This window comes from Pseudopodoces humilis, chromosome 3 (assembly GCF_049639895.1).
Source record: "Pseudopodoces humilis isolate 2021_Gansu_Grassland_sample_001 chromosome 3, ASM4963989v1, whole genome shotgun sequence".
In the NCBI taxonomy this organism is placed as follows: domain Eukaryota; kingdom Metazoa; phylum Chordata; class Aves; order Passeriformes; family Paridae; genus Pseudopodoces; species Pseudopodoces humilis.
Genome location: NC_142202.1, coordinates 38,783,866 through 38,808,323, shown reverse-complemented (window position 1 = coordinate 38,808,323; position 24,458 = coordinate 38,783,866). Strand labels below are relative to the sequence as shown.

Genomic DNA, 24,458 nt, shown 5'->3' with positions numbered 1-24,458 from the left:
TATCTCCTCAGTCTTCCACTTTTTTTCTCTAGAAACTTCTCATTTTTGATAAACTTCAAATCTCTGATATTCCTCAGATCACCTTCTTTCCTGCTTTCCTGCTTCTTCTAAGTGTACTTGGATGCCACATCAATTGTTATAGTATTTTATGTTGCTACTCAAAACAATCCAAGATGGAGATTTTTAAGAAGTTATCGTCATTGGTGTTGCTTTGTTGGTGCTTTAATGTAAATTAAACTGTTATGATAATCCACATTCAGATTGATTTTCTGTGGTAATGCAAGAATTATATAATTGAGCTAAATCAGAAGTAATATTTCTCTTGATCTTTCTTGTTCTCATTCTTCTTCTAATCATTGTCCACACAAACAATACTCTGGATGCACAGAATTCCTTCATTAATTCCAAAATCTAGTTTATGGCTCTTTTCTTTATATTGGTCTCTTTTTCTACCTTTTATATGTCTTGGTCTCCAGAAATACCTCATTCCTTGTACAAATATCTCACAACCAAGTTAAGGTCTTGCTCCTCTTTGATCTTTCCATGGCACTAGGATTACTTCTGAAATGCTTGGCAGTTAATAGCTGATCATTGATTTAAGTGGGAAGTGAGAAACCTGAATATTTTATCGGATCTGAGCCACGGTCCCCCCTTAGGGAGCTTTTATCCACATAAACTCTGAGTATCTGTGTAGAATGCAAAGGTATCTGGCTCTGCTTAAGGGATTTACAATACAAGTACTGACAGACAATGTCTAGTTTCATGTTATATGAATAGACAAGGAGAAGTCAAGTCTATTCTGCTCCCTCAAGAGTTTCACTTCATCTTGGGTGTAGAGCAAGCACTAGACTTCCTCCCTTGCCCCAGGGTGACACAGTGATGCAGTCCTCCTGGTTCTGGAAGACCCCTAACTGAAAGGAACTGATGTGCAGGAGTGGTTTGCTTTTCTTTTAGGTGTAGTACTGAACTGGGGAAGTTCCATTGTCCCTATCCCTGAGATAGGGACAATTTACTGGAAAGCAATGAGGTAAGAAAACTAACAGTAGCAGCAACATACTAGTAATAAAAATGTACAGAGGGTGATTTACATACAAAATGCTCACCAAACCCAGGATGATGGAAAAAATTGGAGGATAGACCATTTTCCCACCATGCTTTCCCATGACCTTTTTTCCTGAAAGCAAAAGAGTCCCTTTCCCCTTAGCTCCTGGCAATGACTTAAGATGGTATGGAATAAAATCAGAGTCTTGGCCACACCCACACAGCTTCCGCCTCTGCCTCCACATGGCTGCTACACAAAAATTAACCTGTCCTTGGCCAAGGACACCTCATTTTGTTTAATCTTTTATGTCTGACTGTTATTCTGTTAGTTTTATCCCTGCCTTATTGTAAAATAAAAGCATTTTATATTTCGATTGTTAACAACATTCAACATTATTTATTTGTTATATTTCTTCGGGGCTTTTTCATGAAAGTTATAAAAAGTTTAAACATTTAAGAAAATCAGGGAAACCCTTACTCTATGTTTCGTGATTTTTGCAGTAGTAAATACATTAGAAGCATCTAGAGAAAGCATTTGGCCTCATTCTCTAGGTATTAATTTCTTTAATTCTATGTCATGTGGTAAAACTTTGCTGATGACCTGGAAACACCAAGAGCTGAGTTTTCAAATGTGTAGGACTTCAGTTACACATTTCAGGACTTAGGGGACCTTCTCAGTTAGTCTGATCACTTGAGGATCACAACTGTAAATGAAGCCAGTTAGACCTTTTGATGGTCATCACCTCTGAAACTACTGCATCATTTAGACTTCAAATGTCGTGTCACACTCTAATTTTAAAAAAATACAAAAAACTTAGAAACAAAACTTACTCCTGTGACAGAACCATATTCATCTTCAGAGAACCTTCCCAGAGGTCATAACACATAGTTCCAGAAGGGATGGATGAGATCCCAAATCCCCATTACATACACAAAGAAGAAACCACTTTATTCCATCCTTATATTTAAAAAATGCAGATTCTTTTCTTCATCTCAGAAAGTGTGGTCACCCATCTCTTTCTCTCCATGTCCTTTGCACTCCTGCAAAAATCAGAGAAAAAGAAGAGAAGCGGAGACTAGAAAGAATCTATCCTGAGAGGGGGACAGAAGGATGGGAGGTAAGAACCAGGCAGGCACGATTTGTTTACTCTCTGGCATACTAACCAGATGCAAATTCAAGAAGACACAGGGGGATGAAAAATCTTGAGGAAAACGCTAATAGATTACCTCAGAACGTAAATTTAGAACTATTTTCAATTAGCAGGACCATGAACTATCAAATATATGGGACCTTCTTGGGAGCTGCAAAGAAGGTTAAGCATCCACATTCTGCACAGCAATGCACACTCCCAGCCACATTTGACTGACAAACCCTCTCAGTACAGTGAGAATATTGTGTCCCTTAAATGCTCATAGAAACCTTTCCAGATGGGGCAATATAAATAATTGTGGCAAAGAATAGATGCATGGATAGACAGACAGATGAATGTCTATAGAATTAATTACAAATTTGGATAAAGAAGCATTGCCTGTACAGGTGAGTTCATAGCCAGCCTGTGGAATGGAGAAAACTTTTCCTTGCTGCTTGCTGAAAAAACCCCCACCAAACCAATTGACCAAACAAACAGAAAAAAAAAACTTTTTAATTATTCCTTAAGGAGCACATAAAACCAGCTTCTGATTAGAGGCAAGCCAAATGCAGTTAAGCAATGTGTACAATATGAAGAAAAAAATGTACCTCTCTTTATGCTGACATAATTAACATTGCCTATTAACCAGGACAGAAATATATTCAGGAAAAAATGAGGCAGAATCTTTTATACAACAAACAACAACTTGTGAAAATGAACCACAGGTGAGATAGGAGAAAGCAAAACCCAAGCAGTGAATATAATATTTAATACTCAAATTTACATCTTAAAGTGTTGGAAAAAACAGTACAGTTATGAGCATGAAAAGCCCAAGGAAGACGATGACAGCAAGATGACATGTGACCCTCATAAGTCCCATGCTGAGGTTTGCATTTTAATGCTTCAGAACACACACTTGCTTGAGATCCAAGGAATCTATGCACTGGAAATGGAGTTTCATGTGATGAAAGGCAAGTAGGCCAGTCATGGTTTATGAAGGAGTGCAGGGAGCAGAAAGGCATTTCGTGGACCTCCGATAAAAGCCTCCACTTTAAATCCTTCAGACTCAATGGAGCAGAGAAAGTCCCTTGGCTGGTGTGAGCAAAGAGCTGGTGGTGCTGAGGAAGTGAAGTAGCCAGTCTTTCATCACCATGGCATGGGAGAATTTGTATGAAGGATGAGAAAAGCCCTCCCAAGCACCCTGAACCCAGGCAGTAATTATGTCAGGCATTTGACCCACTGAAACCACTGTTAGTCTCTAGCAGAGGCACAGTAGTACAGCCAAACATTGACAATCTTAGCCATGTTTAAACAGCTTCCAGTAAAGATGACACAAGTCTATTAGAGGAATTTGCACATTCCCTCGGGAATTGATGGGTTTCTTTTGAGTCCTTACCCTCATCCTTGGCTGCCAACTTCATCTTTACAGTTCTTATCCTTTATTTCTCCTGAGAACCTAATAAATGGAATATTTCCCCAGAGATTTGATTTTTCCTACTAGAGGAAAAATGGCTTAGTGAGTGTTGACTGGCTTATGCTATGAATTTCCTAAATGGCTGATTTGAATATGTATATTTAAAAACTTGGCCATGAACCTTAGTTTGGGGTAGAAAGGAAACACTGTTATCCAATTTTTACTTTAAGAAAAATAGTAAATGTCATACAAAATGAATCACCAATCCCAAAGAGTTGATGTATCACCTTCTCTTTAGCATTTCCTTTTGTAACTCCTTGTGTATGATCCAGGAATGCTGGGAGAATAAAATTGTCCTTCCTCACACAGGAACCAATCCTGTCAGGCCAGGCATTCTCTCTGGCTCTGAAGCTGCCTGATGCCACTGAAATCAATAGAGTTATCACCATTTGCAGCAGTGGCAGGCAGTGTCAGGTCCTTCTCTTCCCTGGCAGTCCGCAGCTCTGGCTCAAAACCAAAAAGAAAGTGTCCTATCCTTTGGGCAGTGAACTAGCACCGCTGCTGGAACCAGGGATCAGTGGAAGCCAGACAGGCTGGAAAGACATAACCCAGGGACACCCCCCCATCCTGTCCCCTCCCTCTCTCACACACATACAGACCATAGAAAAGGTGACAAAGGCATTGTTGTCAATCTGTTGATTGGATCATTTTAATTCTTAAGAGACAGAACCACTAAAATGAACTTTTTAAAATCAAAAAGGATCCATAAGACTTTTACAGGATTTTTTTTTTTTTTAAATTACTGCTCTATCATCGCAAAATAACTTCACAGAATTTAGCTGAAATCAATGCAATTATGACAATGAAATGGAAGGTATTTGGTGGTGAATCAAACCTTTCAGGACTAAAGCTCAAAACCAGGGGTGTAGGAGTTACCGCAGATCCAACTTAACAGAAGTGAGACAGATACAAACACAGTCCTTGTAATTTTCTAGGTGAAGGCACAGTGATAACTGTGGTAGAAGTTTGTCTTTCTCACTTCATAATCTGGTATAACAAAATGAAATTAATTAAATTAGACACAAAGTATTCCTAGGATTATTTGGGAGTTTCATTTACAACCTCTTCCTGACATCAGAGACCTTTTAAGGTGTTTCAAACAAGATTTCGAGTAGATATACTGATTTTGCTCCTTCCCCTTCCCAGGCTTCAGCACTCTTACTTTGGCAGCACCTTTTAATTTTCTAGTAGAATTCAAGCAAATGCTGCTCACAAAAGCATACTGGAAATAAGCACATCTTATGTATATTTTCATTAAAACAAGCTTACTCTATATCATCTGCTTGATCCTATATGTTTTGGCTGCTCTTTCTTGGTCACCTAAATTGTGCCCTGGTTACACTCGAGTAGACAGAGTCACATTTTTCCTGCAATACTGCATTGCATTCAGAATAATCTTGTGTCCAGTTCCCCAAAGACATCTTTATGATGTTTTAATTAAATCCTGACCCTGCAGCCATGAGGTGTTGATGAGGAGTTCTGTTATGCAATACAAGAAGAATTATGACTGTGGCACTGTGGGAGCAACAGCACCAGTACATCAGCTGTCCTTTGGCAGACAAATGCAAGTTCTAGGGGAAAAAAATTGTGGAAAGGCTGTCAGATAAGAACCCCACTTTTAAAATGACCAGCCCACACAGCCATGGTAAGTGGACTTCTCCTAAGTGTTTTCCCGAGAGTAAGAGTTTAACTTAACCATTGTCAACCCAACCTCTTCCCCTAGCAGAGATAGTTTTTCGCTCCTACAGTTTCCTTCATACAAGCTGAGCTGTATGGGAACATCTCAAGAGCCAGGGGAAAATTGAAGGCTTACATCTATTCCTTAGCTCAATGCTTAACCAAAGCCTTCTATTATCCCTGTTGCCATTCTTTCTCTACAAGCGTGGGGTATACAGCACTGAAGGCAGAGATCATGCAGGCAGAGCTTTAAACCAGACAGCTTGTATACTCCTAAAGGGTGAAGCTGATATGGCACGGGGCTGTGTGAGCTACTTCAGCACCTCCATCCTAAGGTGCAATCCATGCCTTGCTGCATTCTGCTGCAGCTGCACTGAGCATCCCTCCAGCTTGGTATTGCAAAACTAGTTTATCTGGGCTACCTACTGTAGGAAGGTAAATGACGGTATGCTCTCTTAGGGACATGGTTTATGGGTGGCCTTGGTAGTGTTTGGTTTACATTTGGACTCAATGTTCTTAAGGCTCTTTTCCAACATAAACCACTCTATCTTATGATTCTATACTGCACAGAAGCCACTGAGGCGTAAAGTGATCCTCACACTTCTCTACATGCCCCTTATCATCACTATCAAAAAACCCATTACTCACCATGTCTTATGGTGCTGAAGCATCCTCAGAAACTTCTCTGCCCTGGAAGATGTGTGATTTGGATGCAGTGGCATGCAGACCCCAGCTAGAGACTGATGAAAAATCTGAGTCCAGCGTCAAGATCTTCAGAACAAGGAAAGAAGGTCCTGATATCATGGGCTGGGATTTTACAAAAGGCCCTGAGCAATTTATGAATGCTAAATTTCATTGTGTCCTGTGAGAAAAGCACCAGGAGGGAAAGAACTTGGTAAGATGTCAAGCATGAGTAGAGACCTGATAAGACTCCTTCTATAAAATTAATTTGGAATAACTTTGGGTTTCATTTCAGTGCAGAGAGAAGATTAGGGTCAGGGTTTTTTTATCTTCCTCTAAAGTGATGCTGTTATTCCTTCTTACATTTCTATAATAAACTTCTATGAATTGCAATCAAATAATCACATGCAGGATTCACTTTTATTGCCTAAGTCAAATGCATCATCTTTACTCCAATTTGGGAGAGCATTACAGCCATGTGTAGTAGTCCAGACACTCTTAAAAAAAAAAATAAAAAAATAGGGCAGTCATTTAATTTAACAGCAAGGCTTTTTTCCATTAAAAGGCTAGGTAAATCAGCATTATCAAGGTTAGTCCTAATTACAGGATATGGCACAAAACATTCTATAAATACTAGTGTGTATGCTGAGCTTCAGAACTTGCTATCTCCCATTGGCTGCATGTACCTCAAAAAACCAATCTAGTAGTAACTCTGGAAGAGGAGCTGGTACATTATCACACCTCAGGCACAATCCTTTCCCATCACCTTGGGATGCTTATCCAGGAAGTGAGCTCCAGTTTCATATTCTTTATACCTAAGAGGGTTCAACCTCACAGCTCCCTCTTCTGAGGAAAGACACTTAGCCATCTTATCTAATATTAAGTGTATGAGCTGGGCTATGTTATGAAGGCCACCAGAATGTCACTTAGGTATGAAGTGTCTTTTGAGGTGAAGCCATGAACTCCACCATTGACACAGACATAGCCATCATATGTATCCTTCTCATGAACGGAGAAAGCAGGGAGAAAAACTAATGGAAAAAAATGAATGAGGTTTAATTTTTATCCCTGATGGAAAGTTTTATTCCTTGATTTTCCACTACACATATCAAGACAGTTTTGAAGGAGGAAACACAAAGTAGTGTTTTATATCCCCATGTAAGATAAAAGCCCTTAAGAGGTAGTTTGAAGAGTTGAGGCAGGTGTGCTTTTCCCTTGCTTTTGGCTCTCTGGCTCAAATCAAGTTCACAATGGTCAAAGTTTGTGCCCTTTTGAGGTGCTCTAAGTGAAGGTCCTGATTACCTCTAGCGCTAGCTGGGAGGGCCTACAGGGCCAGCTTTTGCATGTGAGAAAAGTATACTGTGATATCTGAGCCATCCACTTAAGAGTTGGACTTGATGATCCTTGGGGTCCCTTCCAATGCAGAACATTCCGTGATCCTAATGGATTCTGTGATCTATGCATTGATCCAGTGGCTCCTCCACTCTGGCACACAGATGTAATAGTTTACTGAGAAAGTCAACAAAGACTCCACATGTGTTTGGCAGCACCCAGACTAAATGCCCAACTCCTTTCATCCCTGCTGCATTTGACTTTGTGTGGGACAGGCTCTTTGTCTTGTTTAAGCCCCCAAATACAGTGCAGTGTGATTAAACCATAGTCATTCACTCAATTCTCACAATTCTTATATCATAACAGCCTATTACATTGGGAATGGAAGGGTCTGATCCAATAACCCCCCTTCTGTTTTGTAGGAGAAGGATCTAATACTTCCATATACTAAACTCTGAAATGCTCACAGAACCCTGAGGACAAAGCATCAGATGTCATCAAGAAGAACATAGGCTGCCATGCACAATTTCAATATCTAGCATTTATTCAATTTCCTTTTTCTTTCTTTTTCTGTGCCTTGCAGAAACCCTGTTTGTTTTTTTCTCTCTCTTAATAAACTCCATTTTTTTCACTTTCAGCTCCTGGTATCCATTTCTCTCACTGGTAAAAGAAAAGGAAAATATTGAAACCCTTTCTCCTTAGAGGAAATGCTCATTCTAGGGTGTTTTCTCCTGAAATTTGTCTCAAAACCAAGACACATGCTTTACGCAGTACCCTAGCTTTACTAAATCTGCCGGTAATGCCTCTGGCACCATTGTAGAATTTCCCTCTGCAAGGAGAAAGTCCATGTTATATTTGCCATCCTGAGCTGGTAACTTTCAAGATTTGTCCATGTTTCCAGCACTTGGACAGGGGGACATAACTTGCTTATATATCATTCAGTTCAAACCTTCATGAGGCTGTTTTGTACTGCTTCTGTTCAGAATGAATTTGGTGCTTTCAAAGTTGGGCATTAATTTTTTTCTTAATAAGATATCATCATAAAACATGCAATTTAGTGCTTCGTTTCTTCCAATTTCCATATAGGAATCCAACTCTGCTAAATTTGAGCTTTAATCCCCCTGGCCCTTCATGTAACTGGTGTTATAGACTATGAAGGGCTACCGACCCATAGCAAATAAATTAATAAGCTTGCATAATTATATTTGGGTCATTTTATTTCAGACCGTGAAATCAAAATCTCTGTTCACATTAGTGCAGGAATTGCTCTAACTAGCCATCGGGGCACTCTTGATATACCATCTGCAAATGCAGCAGACTGGCACCTGCTGGAGTAAAGAATCCATGCTCACAGATTGCATGCATGTTTTTTTTCCATTACCTTTTCTGGGCATCAGCTTTGAATCCTATTTCTGTTCATTTCCCATCTCAAAAGAGTAATTCAGCCTTACAGCATGATCTTTGTCTTCTGAAGTCAACAGTTGCTGAAAGTCTCATATAGCTACAGGTAGGTCAGATTACTTGGCCTCCAGCTGTCTTGGGGTGCAGTGCAGAATGTATTGGCACAGCCACTAGAGAAGATTCTTGGAAAGCCTGGAAAGCAGGGCTGTGCTTCTCATGGGAAAACGTGTCATAGCACTGTTATGCAACTTCTCTTGGCCTCCTATGCATCCTCTGCTAAAAGGACATGGTCTTTATGACAGCATGAGCATTTGGAGGTTCTTACTTGGCTCTTCTTGGCTCCATTTCACTTCATGATCACCTTAAATTGGAGGCCTGGGAAAGTCCTGCATCTTGGATTGCTCCTGTCTCCAGGAATCTAACTGAGCTTGAAAAATAGTCACACAGGATAAGGCTGATAAGGTTAACATCTAAGTTACTGTGATCATCAAGAGAGACACCTTAGGATCCCTCATGGAGAGATGTCCATTACACACAGCATGGAGTCATGAAGGGCGATCTTCCTGCTCCTTCTGTATGCTCAAAGGGACAAAACAAGACTGCCATTCCATGAATATCCCCACTGCAGAGACTCACAGAACACTATTTCTGCCCATATCTGACAATATCGACTGACAACTTACTTGAAAAAACAGCTGCACACAGCTGTCTTGTAAGGTGGACAAGCTGCCATCCACAGCTGGATGTGAATTGCCTGCATACACCATGGTGAGGAGGAGGAGGAGCATGAGGGGATCTTTGCTGAGATAATAGAATTGGAATGTGCTCCAGAATGGGAGATTAGTTCACTGCATTACTTATGATACATTAGTCAAATCATGCTAGAGACAAGCATCTAGAGCTGCATGGAGTTCACAAAGTTAGCAGGGCTACAGGTGAATATCTATGAGTAACAGGGCAACTTTTAGACACTGAGTTTGTTCATTGGTGGCTATAAAAGTGACAGGCCTTGTCCAGCCTCTGCATAGTAAGTCTCAAAAACGGTGGCTTCTGGATGGTAAGAGGATGCACCAAAGGAAAGATCATGCTGTATGTGCCCTGTGCTGATACACTTTTCCTAAGCATCTGCTGATAGCCCTGTCAGTCTAGTGTACTGAGCTAGATGGCCCTCTAGTCTAGGAGGAGAGTTCTCATGTCCTTCTAAAGGAGGATCTATGGGGAGATGGGTTATGCTAGCAGAAAAATGACATTTTTCCCATCTCCTTTACAGCAGAAATGCCTCAATTCTCCCCTCAGGAAGCTTGTTGAAGTTCCCACCCACCACAGTAAAATTTGAGTTTGAATAGCTGAGGGTAGAACTTCTGGAATTCACATTTCTATATGTTTAATATAACCTGAGAAGAATTTACCTGTCTGGAGTTTTGGATGCAGCTATTTCATACAAGGGTGATTTTTAGCAGATGTAGCCATTTTATACTTATAAAGTTAGCAATGATTTTGGCACAGGAGGTTTTGTGTGCGAGAAAGCCACTGAAAGAAAATATGAATCAGAAATGAAAGTAAATCTAAGCAGAAATGAAAGCAGCTGCCAGCTTCCAGCACAGAATTCCAAAAGCTTAATTATGCAGTCATCACCCTTTTCAACTTAAACTGTATAGTTTAGCAAGAGAAAAAACAGAAACAAGAACAAATATATATAAAAAAAAAAACACCACCACAACACTTTATGTCACATTAAAGGACACAAAAAGACTATTTTGTAATTTAAGTGATGGCTTCTATGGAACATCCTTCCCATTTGCGTCCAGCCCTTCCAAGTACTGCTCATGGGGGATGCCAGGTCCATTGCAGACCTGGTGGGCCAGCCAACAGGGGGCAGCCAGAGGACAGGAATGAACATCAGAGTCTGACACCCCTTCATCACAGAGCCCAAAAAAGCAACAGTCAATCACCCTACCAGCAGTCTGCTAGCTGCTCTCTAGACTGATTCATTAGACAGACACCTCCCTCCCTGTCTCATCATTTCGTTATGACACAGGAAGATGTCAGCCTTTCATGGGACAAAAGGACATTCTCAGGAATGCAAAGGACTGAAATATCATCTCATACTCTGGCATGCTTCCAGGACACCAAGGATGTGAGGTCTCCTTAATCACAAGTCCTTTTTTGGTCCTGCTGCATTTTAAGAGACGAGTCTGACTCAAAGATGATATCAAGTTCACCTAAAGTAGCCTGGAGGATTTGCATTTGAAAGCCATCCAGCCCAAGCTTTACCAAACTAGCTTTTCTGAAATTAAAAACAGAAAGAAGGGTCTTGCTTGACAGTGATTTTTTTTTTTTTTTTTAATTCTCAGCTTTGCCCTTGGGAGTGAACACTGCTTTCTGCCTCCATTATAATATTTTTGGAAGGTATGCTCCTTTTCTTTGGGCGAGGTCATTGGACAGACCACCGAAAGGACAGACACAAGCTATTTTGGAAGGCTGTGTTTTCACTCTGTGGATGTAGTCATACAAGTGCACCTCAGCCTCATAGTGCTGTTCCTACATGGAAAGCCAGTGTTCATGGAAGATCAAATTAAACTGGGCAGCTTGGCACTGCAACTGGGTTGGTTGCTGAGTCTTAAGAGAGATTATTGCTGTGGCATAAGGTTGTCAGAGCATAAAATTAGAGGCCTGACAAGTAAGGATTTCTCACAGGATCCTATACCTGTGGTAGACTCTGGAGCCAAACATAACCAGCTCTGACTTTCATTTCACACGTGGGATAGTTATAAATAAATTAGAGATTACCGTCCTCCCTGTGAAACAAGAGAAGTGAGGAAAGGAATGTTACTTGATGAAATAACTACAGCCTAATCTTTTCGAAACACTGCTACTGAGCTCATACTACTGTCATTTCTTCTTGGCTGCCTAGACATTCTAGAGCCCTTTTTCAATGATTTCCTACTCTTGAATTTTAAACTCAGGTCTTCTACCTCTCTTTATGAGGTACAGTGAAGTCTTTCTCACATTCACAGGACCTCCCTTCCTCAACAGTTGCATCCACCCCCATTGTTCCTTTCAAGGCACTTTATCTATTCATCTGTTCTTGTCTACTTCTCTTTTATCAGCCCAAATTTTCACATAATTTTATATTCTTAAGTAAAAAGATCTTTCAATTTCTTTTTTCTTATACTCAGTGTCAAAAGCCCACTCCTACCCCATAGCACTCTCCACTGCTGCACATTTCTTGTCATCTTCTAGCTCTGATATTTGCTAGCAGACATGACAAAGACTGGGAGCCACAGGCACATTCAGAAACACAGTAACTGGATGTCGTGGTTTTAAACTAATAACTAAGAAAATTACTTATTTCTTGCTGTGAGATATGGATTAGAACAAGAGCAAAACAGGCATAAAACTTAAAAGGAAAAAAAAAGAAAGTTTATTGACAAACTACAATAAGAACACCAGAATAAACTTCCAGAAAAACCTTTTCATCCCCTGTCTACCCACTATTCCCTTGTTCACATGACAAAAGAGACAAAAACTTTGGAACTTTGATGGTTAAAACAGTCCCAATTCTTGCTACAGTCTTTTCACCAGTCTTTATAGAGAAACAGAAGTTTCTTCCTGTTAATTTATGGAGTTTCTCACAATAAAAACTATTTTTGTTATAGTTTTCCATTGCTCTAATGTTAGCTGCCCAGAGCTGCTGTTATTAGAGCCCACTCCTCCCATTTTCACATCACTCTCAAGTGTGTATGGGCCATGAGTCTAGGGATGGGATTTTTAAGGATAAGTTATTCAAAGGCAAAAAGTCTTCTTCATCTGTTTCTGTGAGCTTCACCAGAAAACAGTTTTCTCATTGCCTCTCAAGGCTTCAAATCTTCCAGCACTTCACTGTACCATAATTACTTTTTTACTCAAAATTTACACTTTGAACACTCTATTCCTCCCTATTTACTGTCATGAATTAAAGGAGTGTTTTCAAGACCTTATTGTCCATTTCCATAGTTTTAACAGAAAGATATTTCAGCTTAATTAAAGCATCTTCTTAATTCTCTACCTTTTCTGAAGCTTCTTTTCTTTCCTGTCACTGGTAGTTTATAAAGTCTCTTTTCATGTTGATCACTCTCTTTTTCTCTCTCTGGATAAAAAGATTAATCCGCAAGTCTCATCTGGGAAATGAAAGAGTTAAAATCTTGCCCAGGCTGTTGTAGGTAGTTCTGTGGCCTCGGCCGGTGCAGGAGCTGGAGCCGTCTGCGATGGAAAGTTCCTCATGGCTGCTCTGGAGAGTGTAGGCGCCGCGCCCAGCCCACTGCAGGTCCAGAGCCTCTCTCCTTCTTCACTCAGCAGTTTCTAGTGAATTTAGTTACAGCAAAAAACCTGCAGCCGAGCCAGAGATCGGCTCGGCCCGGCCCGGCCGGAGCCCGGAGAAAACTTTTTCCGCAGGGCCTGCATCCCCCGGCCGGGAGACGCTGGGCCCAGCCCAGTCCCCGCCCGGCCGCATGGCCTGGGCAGGGAACGGGAGGCCTGGAGCTCTGCCGCCCTTCCCAGCCAGGAAACAAAGAGAACCAAGAGAGCTCTGGTTTTACACTTTAAGGTAGGGTTCACAAGTTGATCCCACTTTTCAATGGCCTAAACTGCTGTCAATTCTCAGCAATGACTGATAATTGGTCAGGAGAAAAGACTCCAGGCAGTTCCCAGCAACTTAAACTTTCTTAAAGGTAAAGTAACTCCATGACACTGGAAAAGAACAACTTAAGACAGTGGCATTTCAACATGGATGTCACTTCAGTTCTGTCCCCATCATTAATTCTAAAGGAGTCTTTCATCTCTATGTTATTGTATTTTCAAGCTCTATAAAAGAAGTTTCTCAAAATTCTTAAGCAATTCAGAGCACATATCCTAGTCAGAAAGCAATCATGTCTTTTTAAAAAAAAAATATCTGGGGGATAAATCATATTTGCAGGGTGGTTTCCTACGTTCATTGTTCAAATTGCTACATGCTAGCTGGGCCATGGAGAAATGTCAGCTTCTCAGAAACTTTCTTTATAAGCAAGTCCCATTGCCTGCCTAAAAACTATTCAATCAGTCAGCAAAAGCCTTTGTTCCACCTCCTTTCTTTCTTTTTCTAAGGGACACAGCTGGCCCTCTCCTATGCTCCCTCAAACACCTTGGATTTGTGAATGGCTACAAAGAGGCATGCTCACTAGATTCTGGAGTCATTTGTTAGCAACACTGAGCAAGAACAAGATACTCAAGGTCTGCCAACACATGTGAAAGACTGAGATAGCTCAAGCCCCAGATGAGCAAAATACATGCTTCTTTACACATTATTGCTCCAAGTCAGCCCCAGTTTATTGTCCATCAAAGCCAAGCACTGTCTGTCCAACTCAGTGGGACCGCACTGGGACCCAGATAACATATTTCAGAAAGTATCCTGAGAAAGAACAGGAGCATTAACAAAGTAGTACATGAATTAAAGCAGGCTTGATCCTCTTTAGTGTACACTCTGAGCCTGGGGCCCACTAAGAACCTTCTGATCACTTAATCTCCCTATCTGGAGGATCTGTATATATATGAGATAATCCTGGTAATCAAGAGCGTAGATAATAGCATTATTATTTTATTCCCATAAAAAATCGAAAATAAATGTTTTATTCTCCAGTGCAATCTGATAGGTAAAATGCACACACTCTGAAAAAGAAAACAGACCTGCCAGAAAACTGTGGAAATGTAATAGGAGTAAAAGCGAGGATTAAGTATTTCAGAAGGCAAAACACACTAAGTAAAAACATTTTGACTGGATACATGCTTTCCAATCTTCAGGTGTAATCAGAAATTACTGATAAACAACATACAGCTGATACGATTTTATGTGTCAGAAAGCATAACCATGTTTACATACTGTAGTTGTGTACCCGGAACCCTTGGACCATGACATGCAGGAGCAAAAGGCAAAAGGAGACCGAAGTGTGGCTAAGATAGAGGCTGACAACTGCCTCTATCCTAGGGATGGGGAGCTGAGAATATTGGGGCAGTGGGGGACAGGAGAGAAAGCCGATAGCCAGAGAAGGGCAGTCCAGGTCTGGAACACTGGTGAGTGACCACAGCAGTTGCAGTCCTATTCTGGTGCCCCCTTTGAGCCCTACTTAGCCCATTATGTCACTACTAAAGCCAAAGAAAAATGTTGACAACTCAAAGACAGGACTGAAGGATGGAGTGTTACTGATATAGTTCAGCTGGTGAGAGTGAAAAGTCCAGTCCTCTCCCAGGGCTGTAACAGCAACAGAGCAGGAGCAAATCTTGTTAATGGGGTGAACTTTTTCTCCTAGCATTTATATCTCTGAAGAAATGGACTCTTCAACTTTCCTGGCTGAACTTCCTACTGATCAGAATTTCCTTCTGATCCTAAGGGAATTGTAGCAAGGACCAGAGGTCACTGCTATGACAAAGCATAGGCTTGGGAACAGCAGTTATTGACAAGCTTCTGTTCAGTGAGCACCAGAATAATCCCCTAAATCATCAAGGGAAGCTCAGGTCACCTTCCATTCCACACATCCCTAACTGGTTTATTAATAGACTGAATACATTTGCTATTTCTACATAAGGTTAGTCTGTTCTATTGAATTTGTTTTGGATTTGTTTAGTTGTTTGGTTTTGGTGGTTTGTTATGTTTTTTTTTTTGGAGGGGGTTACTGTAAGATGAACAATACTTATTTTATATCATTCTCCTTGAGAAAAATCTCTGCTGTCTTACCAGTTTCCCAAATTTCTACAGCTTTCAGTCTCACGGTGTAAGATGGGGCTTGGAAGGGAAGAACTTCCTCTATAGCCAGGTACTCCTGTTTCTCATTGGTTTGAAATTGCAAATTTATAATGATGGATACACCTAAGAAGGGACTGGATTTATTTGAAAATTAGCAGTGGAAATTAGACTACATTAGACTACAGCAAAACATTTTGTGATAAACCACAGCACTACAGTTTGAAATTGGACTTGAAAAATCATCTACATCATATACCATCTGCAGAGCAGGAATTACTCACCAGGAGCTCTTGAGCAACAACAAAATAAATGTATATATTTCTGCCAGAAGGGCTGTGCCAAAAAGAGCAGAATAACCAAGAAATATTATTTGCTACACAATACTTACAAAATCACTGTAGACCCCCAAGTGACTTGGATTGTCTATCTGCTGGAAAAGTATTCACGATATCAATATGGTTCCTTATTCTTATTTCATTCATGGAAAAGTTTTTGGGCTTGTTTTTTGTTTGTTTTTTTCTCTATGGTTTTGGTTTGATCCACAGCAAAGACAAGGGGCTCTTTACAAAATCTGGATTGATTTTGCTTTTCAAATTCTCATGACATTCAGTGAAAGCTTAATCCAGCACTATTGAAGTCAGTGAAAGTTTTGCCAATGGCTTCAACTGGGAATAAGAATTTAATTATGCACTAGTGAGAACTGTCAGCATTTGATTCCAGTACTTGCAAATGCAGAATGTGAGCCTAAACAGATTACAGTTGGGCCCCAAATGGCAATACCATGGACTAAACCCAACTCAGGGGTCTTTTTTTTTTAAAAAAAAAAAAAAAGAGGAATTTTCTTCTAGAATCCAAACACCAGGAAGCTTGCCTTCTGTTTCCAAAGTATTTCCTTGATATGCAAGAGATAAATACCCATCCTCCTTTTTCAGTAGAAGCATTTTTTGTGAATAAATTTTTCACAGATTCCCAGAATATTCTGAGTTGGAAGGAACCCATGAGAATCATCAAGCCAAACTCTTAAGTAAATGGCCTATACAGCCTTGGTGTTATTAAAACCATGCTCTGATCAATGGAGCTAAGTCCAGGCCATTGACTTCACAGGGTGAAATAAAAAGTTATCGTTGTACTTCTGTCTGATTCCTCCAGGTTGGCCTCTCAAGCCTGCAGTCCCTTCTTCCCCACCATCAAAGAAGGATTGGTGCTCCATAATGCATTCTCTTCCTTCCCTGGGGAACCTCAACAAGCACTACTCTGGTATGTTAAGTCTTCTTTAGTATTTATTTCATTAGGAGACCAAGTCCTCCTTAAATGTCAAGAGATTGTCTGGGGCTTTTTTGTTTTTTCAAGACAGGTTGTTTATATTCCTGGCTTTCGCCTAGTTTTCCAGGTTATCAAGATTTCTGTCAGGTAGGATATTGCTTTTTTTTCTGCTCCCTGCTCTCCACACAATTATCTAAAGTGCTTTGTATTTTCCCACACAGGGCCCACTTCTGATCCCCTCTAAACAGGTTTTAAGATGCCAGCTTTAATGGAGTTACTTCTGATTTAGTTCACTTTGGCAAGTAATCACTCCATGATCCTCCACAGGATTTGTTGGGCATCAACTCTCTAATTGTGCTGCATAATGCTTTTATTTTCCTTACGGGGCCTCCTAGCCCCAAATCTATGCCTCAGCAAAAGTCCCACCGTAAGTTCATCTTCACATCACAGCCTGAAGGGGGACAAAGAAACAGAGCATCAGGATCACAGGAAGAGAATACAGCATGGGCTCTTACCTTCCACTCCATTTTTCCTGTTGTCTGTGGCTTTCCTCTGCTGCAAGAATAAGAAGACAAAGGACTTTTGCCCCAAACCCATTTCTGCTGATGCTTACACTAAGCTGAGACATTTTAATCTGTCCTGTCCACAATAACTCTGTTCATCCCATCTGGGTCTTTCACTGAAAGAAAAATCTCACCTGCTTTAGAGGTGTCTGTTGGTTTGTTAGAGAGCAATCAAATCTAGTAAAGAGATTAAAGGGGCAGTTCCAGAGACAGATGAGATACATGGAATGGTTTCTCCTGGATGCATCAATCTTGCATCTAGTTACAGTAAATCAGTGCCACAATGAACTCAATCCATTTCATGAACACAGGGGCTAAGGGTTCATTTTACAGCTGAGAGCAGTTTATTCCCAGAAGTTAATGCCCTGCAAAAGGAGATGAAGCAGATGAAACATACCAAGCTGGAAGTCAAATGTCTGTGTATGTGTTCTGTATTAAAGAATTTTTCAATATTTGCATTTTGTAAGCCTTAAGTTAGAATAGATATTGTGTCTAAATAAATGAAAAATTAAACATAGACACCCTGTTACTAAAATCTGTATGCTTAATATCTGAGACAGCCACTGAGGTTTCTTCTTTCTGATGATTTACAAGATATATGGTTAGTTTTACAATCCAGCCTCTAAAACAATGCACACATTTTACTAGTAGCATAAAATGCTCCTGATATTAGTATAATAAAATATTTTACTTGGAAATAATCTTATAAAAGTTTTCCTAAAGCAAGGAGCAAAATGTGGCACATACGAAACCATTCCTAGGTCAATCCACCACCTGAGCAATGATTAAATCTTAGAGAGATATTTAGCAAAATAACAGTGAATGTTTTTGAGAGGAGAAATAACAGGATATATTGTCTGAAAATCCATTCAGATAAAGTAATAAATTAAATATTCCAGAGTTATCCGTAAAAAACATCTTGTCTAGGAAGTGTTGCTGAAACTTCTTATTGAGAAATTATCAGTGAAGGAGTTCTATCTACAAGGCAGCTGAGATAAAGTCCATGAAGAGATATATTTGGAGCCCTCCTCTGGAGGCAGTGCAATTCATTTTGAACCCAATTCCTGCTTTTGGGTAGACAGAGGCAGATCAGTATTTTGTCCATAGGCTCTCAGTAATTGACTCCACATTCATCTGTGTAATCAGCATAAACACCTTCACTGACAATATCCAAGTGAAAGCTCAGGTTAACTTTCCCACTCTACAAAAAAAAAAAAAAAAACTCCAAAAAACCGTATGTATCTTTTAGTGCAGTGGAGGCTTGGAATCACTATCATCCATTATTGACTTTGTAGCTAACTAATGGCTTTGCACAATATTAGCATTACTAGTATGAATATAGCTAATGGATATTAACACAATGTGAAAAAGTGGTCATTAAGACACTGTAAAATGCATTTGGTTAATAATTAGCATCTTTGAAAGCTTAACTTCTTAACTAATGCATTTATTTCCTATATTTATAATTGCAAAATCGTATGTACCCATTTTTATAAATTAGAGTTTCGAAAGAAATGTGCTCAGTATAATTCTAATATACATTTTTATGCTTTCCTTCTTTCTCTTTTGCATGTTATAGAAAGTGCAAAGGAGGAAGATTTTACTCCGTTATGGCAAACTAAGCAGATGGAGCTCCTGTAAAAATCACTCCCTAGACAAGAAAAGCAAAATGCCACATAGAAATGCAATGCTCCTGAGTAGACTCCAAAGTGCTTGGTCTTCTCTGTCCCAAGCGTCCTCTCTTGGAGCAGCCACTTGATTTACTGATACACTCAGGATCTGCTGGATGAGCATCATACATCAATAATGTGCTTCATCAAAAGTTTAGCTTCAACACAAAAGTTTTTACTTAAAAAAAAAAAAAAGTACTTCCCATCCCAAACACCATCATGGTGGAAATCCAGTTTTCTGATACAGGGAATCTGCAAGAAATTGGTTGAATTTATCATATCCTAGAGAGGAAAAACTCAAACAAATAACACTCTGAATAGCCCTCAAAATAAATAACAACAACAAAAATCTGGATGTGGTAAGCATAAGAAACAGAATAGAAGGAGTATTGGAGGACAGTAAGGAGACAACATCCCTTTAGCAAGGCCCTGACTAGGAAAAAAGGAAAAAATTCAACAAATATCTCCTACACCTTCATACTGAGTTTTGATTTTGATCAAATTAGAAATGTAGTTACATTTTTTTGGTTTATGAGTGGGACATGTGAGACCTCCTGAGACCACTCTGGCAGCTGCAGTAACACTCTAGAGGACCTCAAGCAGCAGAGGTCTAGCCACACCCTGTAAGGTCTCTTATCCAAGATATACCAGCCCTTGGTAAGGGGTAAGGGTCTGCCCAGGCACAGTAAGGCCTGGCAGCCTTTTAACTCGACCTGCCCAAGAAGAGAGGCCTCGGCTGATGTAACCCTCTGTGGCACTGCCTTCACCCCAGCAGAGAGGGGTGGCTGCTGTGTTGGCTGGGGCACAATGTGCTCCCAAGCTGCCTTGTGGCATGCCAAGGTTGATTATATTTGTATACCGTGAGCACAGAGACCCCCAAGCTGGATGTTTTCCTGTCTTTTTCACAGCATCCTTTAAGCAATTCTTCAGGTTCCTGGGGAAAAAAAAAAACAAAAAACAAAAACTCCTTAATGCCTTATTGAGTTCATTTGAAATTCCAAAGCTAATGAAGCTTTTGTCTCCCTCTTAACCTAAGAGCTATTGTTGCCTCTAAAAATAAAAGAGATAATCTGTTAAAGAGCTAAAAATACTGAGCTCTGAGAGCTTTTTCAGACCTTTACATAAAAGATGATTGACACCCTTGCACCTTTAGTCTTCACAAAGGAAATGGTGATGCAGGAGATCCTATGCCCACCTCACAGCAACTCTTTCATCAGCTGTCTGCCACTTGTTCTCCCTCAAAGCTCAAATAAATCATAAATCCAGCACAGTCTGGGTAGAAGACTAGTGCTCAGAAAGTGGTATTCATGAAGAATCTAAAACAATCACCCAAGGGTGCTTGGGAAACACTGTTTTAGGAAAGAGCTCTATATCTTTTTTTAGTAGGAAAAGCAGGGAGTGCTTTCAGATAGGAATGCCAAGAAGTCCAGCTATGTGCCACCTGCCCAAATCCCCATGGCTGCAGGACAAACAAAAGCTCTCCTGGAACACAGTAGGACAGGGGTGCAGGCTGGGTGAGGTACTACATGCTTTGAATTGAACAGGACATTTGAAACAATTAGACCTAGCACAACCAGTAGCACATAAAGCTCTCCTGTTTATCAAAAAGAAGTCTTGAATAGTCACAGTGCAGTGAGCAAAACTGTTCATTTGCCAAAGCTAACTGGTCAGGATAGACAAACATTTGCGTCACTTTCCTACCTTCAAAGTAGTGTTCAGTGTCCACAAGCAAGTCGTTGGCAGAGGCAGGACTACAGAGATGAGTCCAAGTGAAGAGATGAGGAGCTGGCCTGTGGCAGACACAGCCAACTCCAGCTGGCTCCACCAGACCCACTGCAGGACACAGAGGAGCCCATCAGATGGTGCCTCTGTGAGAAGGTAACAGAGAGGAGAACTAAAAGGAATGAGAAACAGCAGAGGGAACATCAATGTCAGAGGAGGAGCAGGTACACCTGCGGGAACTGCAGCCCATGGGGAGCACAGGAAGGAACAGGTATTTCCTGAGGGACTGCAGACTGGAAGGAGAATCCACATCAAAGCACAGGAGAAGTGTGAGAGGAAAAGAGCAGGAGAGAGAAATCACTAAACCTCTACATTCTGGCCATAACCGTCCCCCCACAAACCACCTGGGGACCATGTACAGGAGTCTGGAGAGGAGAAGAAAAGGAGAGAAGAGAAGGGGATAGGAGGATAGATCTTAATATTTCTTTGTGTCTTACTGCCAGATTCTATTCTAATTTGCAGTAAATTAAATTAGCTTTCTCCAAATCAAGTCTGTACTGCCTACAACAGTAACTGGTGAGCAATTTCTTTATGTTGACCAATGAGCTTTCTTATCCTGTTTTCTCCCCATGCCCCATAGAGAGGAGGTTATGAGTGAGCAGGCAGATGGAAATTTGGGTGTTTGCCAAAGCTAACCCATCACAAAAGTGAACCCATCACAATGTGCCAAAAACTCAGCAGCACATGGACTTTCTCAGCCTGGAGCCTCTGCAAGAGGATGTACTTGGTTTCAATCAAAGGAAGTACTGGGAAAGGTAAAAGCTATTTCACAGTTCTTCTACAGACATAATAATAAATACATAAATAAAAATATTATTCCCTAGGGTAAATACCTGTTTCAGCTTTTGCTGATCATTTGGAGGAAGAAGAGGTATCTGAATGCTCCCTGAATCCCCAGTCCTGCTGTTCTTTCTGTTAGAAATAAAAAGTAACATGGAGGAAAACTGAAGATTTTCCAGCAATGACACCATATAGAGGTTCTTTTGGATTCTAAAAATATCCTGTTTACTTCAGGTTGTTCTTTCAAACAAAAGATGCAAACCTGCTTCTAAGTCCTGAAATAATTTCAACTGAGCATCTAAGGATACAGCAAGATTTCCTGGCTCTAACTACCATGGGACATTTGGGCATTTTGGTCACTTGTCCCAGCAGATGCATAATCCTGAACACTCTTTCTATGGCCAGCTGCATTTAGCCATTTTTAGTCTACAATTTTAAACGTGAACCAGTCTTTTTCCTGGCTTCTGAATTCTTATTATGACAAGTTTTCCATCACTAGCACTACACAGACTACACTACTACAACTTCTTTGACAATAAAAAGACTGCAATGGGGAGGACAGTAAAGGAAGAAAGACTCTTTCCCCTAAACACTCATTGTGGGAAGTAAGGAGAGGCTGAGAGGACATTTCTACTGTCCAGCAGATTGCTTGTGCTGTGGAGCTAACACACAGACTTCCCCAAACCTGTAAAAGGTGTCATGAATTAATCTCTAACTCATTTGTACTCTAGAATGTTTCCATCCATTTAGGCTATCAAGGGATTTGCTGTGCTTCCAATGTGTCATTATAAAGTCCTTTAAAATATTTCAATCCTGCTTTAAACTTAAACTCCTCAAAGAACTTTAACTGTGTGGTGTAAATTTATAAAGACCATATGAAAGATGTCAAGCTCATGATAAAAGTCAGAGATAATCTAGAAAAAAATATAATTGGACTACAAATTAGTCTTCAATGTTCCTGTCTGTTTCCGCTAAAAGAAATATCTCTAGCAGTGCCTCCAGGACATATCTCCTGATAGAAGTCAGCCAACTTTCCTCATGTGTCTGTGAATATTCTGAAGTCAATGGTCACTTCCACAAAATCCTGCATTAAAGCCTTTTCATCATGATCCTGTCGTTTTACAAGGTGCACAGGGTTTGGTCAAAGACCAAACTGTCTTTGAAAAACTGGGTTGTCTCTGCAGGTCATGTTCTAACTGGAGGAGCTCTGTCATTTTGACCAATGCTTACTCAATGGCAAATCTTGTCTGAGGCTGGGCACCAGAGCTGTGCCTTTTTTTGCAACAGAAATTAAAATCAAGTTTTGATTCTTCTCAGTTGACAGAGACTGTGTAGCACTTATGCAGGAGTTGTAAGATACCAGCTATGACCTTCTGTTTAAACTGTACTTTGGGTAGCTGTACTCCAGTTAGTCATGCTCCTTACCATCTCAAATCAATAAAATAATCTCTATACTTGGGAGCACTGCTGTGGGTTGACAGAAAAATTGTTCTGGCTACCTGATATACATGAAAAGAGAACATTTACAAATGCTTTAAAAGTACAGTATATTGGTCAGTGTATAATTATTTCCAAATCTAGTATCAGCAGTATTTCTAGTTCTATTGTGTTAGCAGAATTTTAATAAAGATTAAATCACTAACTCAAGTTTCACTTTACTAACATTGTAACCTGGGCTTTGTAATCAAAGGGAAAATATTAATTCTAGTTTGCTTCTTGTATCCTCAATCTGATGATGATTTAGGGAAAAAAACTTCAGTTCCACAGAATGGGAATGCATTTCACCAAACTTATTACATCTCTCCCAAATCAAATATTTGTTCTCATTCTCATACATGAGTCATGCAAATCCCTTGTTTTCCTGATTTATTCCCTGTGGACTTCTCTCCATTAAAGGAAGGTTAAATGACGTGGACAGAACATCTTTGTACCTCTACAGCAGCAGAGCAGGAGTCTTTCCTCAGTTGTGTGTTTACTGAAATTTCCATGAGCCTGTCCTCTAATATCAGGCCTGTTGAACATGAATTGACAAGTGTCCTGTAGTGTCACCCTTTACAGCTGTCCTGAGTCTTCTAGGACATTCTTTGCTGGACTTCAGGTCCTCTTTAGACCAATTTGCAGGCTCACATCTGAGGAATGCTATTCTTTCTCTTTCTCTCTCCAACTTATGATTTTTAAGACCATCCATTTCATTTTACATTTGACATGAAGGCTAGGAAGAACATTTTTAAAATCACCTATTGGGAAAGTAATAAAAGCCTTGAGCCATTAAATTCATACACGTTTTTCCTTAGCCTTTGCCAAGTTATGTGCAATAAAACAATTTGACTGTCCTTGACCACACTTGATTGTTGACTATCAGAGCAGCATAAGATATCCCTCAGACAGTCTGATTACATTATACAGTGAGACTATATTAAATGTGTCCTACATTTTTGGCTGGGACAAAGGCTAACTGTGAAGATAGTGAAGCCTTTGATTGTGAGATATTTCCTTTCTCCATCCTATTTAAGAGTAAGATTTTCTGAAAATTCTTAATAAGATCTCCTGACAGCTTACATTTATTGTTTCCTTTAGCCTACATTTGTGTGTAGCTTATGTGAGCAAACCTGCCCCAGAGTGACCCATGCTCCAAAATAATCTCCATTTAAACATCATGCTGCTGGCTCTATGAAACAGAGTCATTTCAATAGGCTTGCTCAGAGACAAAAATCCATTTCACATCTTCGCTGGCCCAAGTCATTTTCATTTAATCACTCAACAGAGTGCAAAGGGCTTATGTGATGCATTGTGAGGAAAGTAAATGTATACTTATACCCCGCTTTATTTTTATTTTTTTAGATGCTTTTATAAAAATAAGACAACCAAGCTGTAACAAAAAGATCTTTCATTTGACATTCCTCATTCACT

The 24,458-nt window shown here is 40.1% G+C and overlaps 2 long non-coding RNA genes across 3 annotated transcripts; one reads left to right on the top strand and one right to left on the bottom strand.

The window, feature by feature from the left end:
* Positions 1-1,977: 1,977 nt before the first annotated feature.
* On the bottom strand, positions 1,978-8,814 carry LOC106628371 (uncharacterized). Of its 2 annotated transcripts, none has more exons than XR_001331748.2 (3): positions 8,717-8,814; positions 5,971-6,184; positions 1,978-2,082 (listed from the first exon to the last, which is right to left on the bottom strand). It is a non-coding gene; the product is annotated as an uncharacterized LOC106628371 (long non-coding RNA). The 2 variants fall into 2 exon arrangements; XR_001331749.2 differs by lacking the exon at positions 1,978-2,082 and adding an exon at positions 4,324-4,632.
* Positions 8,815-15,019: 6,205 nt separating this feature from the next.
* LOC106628370 (uncharacterized) lies at positions 15,020-17,772 on the top strand. The gene is made up of 4 exons (XR_001331747.2): positions 15,020-15,332; positions 16,640-16,747; positions 16,845-16,900; positions 16,975-17,772. It is a non-coding gene; the product is annotated as an uncharacterized LOC106628370 (long non-coding RNA).
* The last annotated feature ends 6,686 nt before the right edge of the window (positions 17,773-24,458 follow it).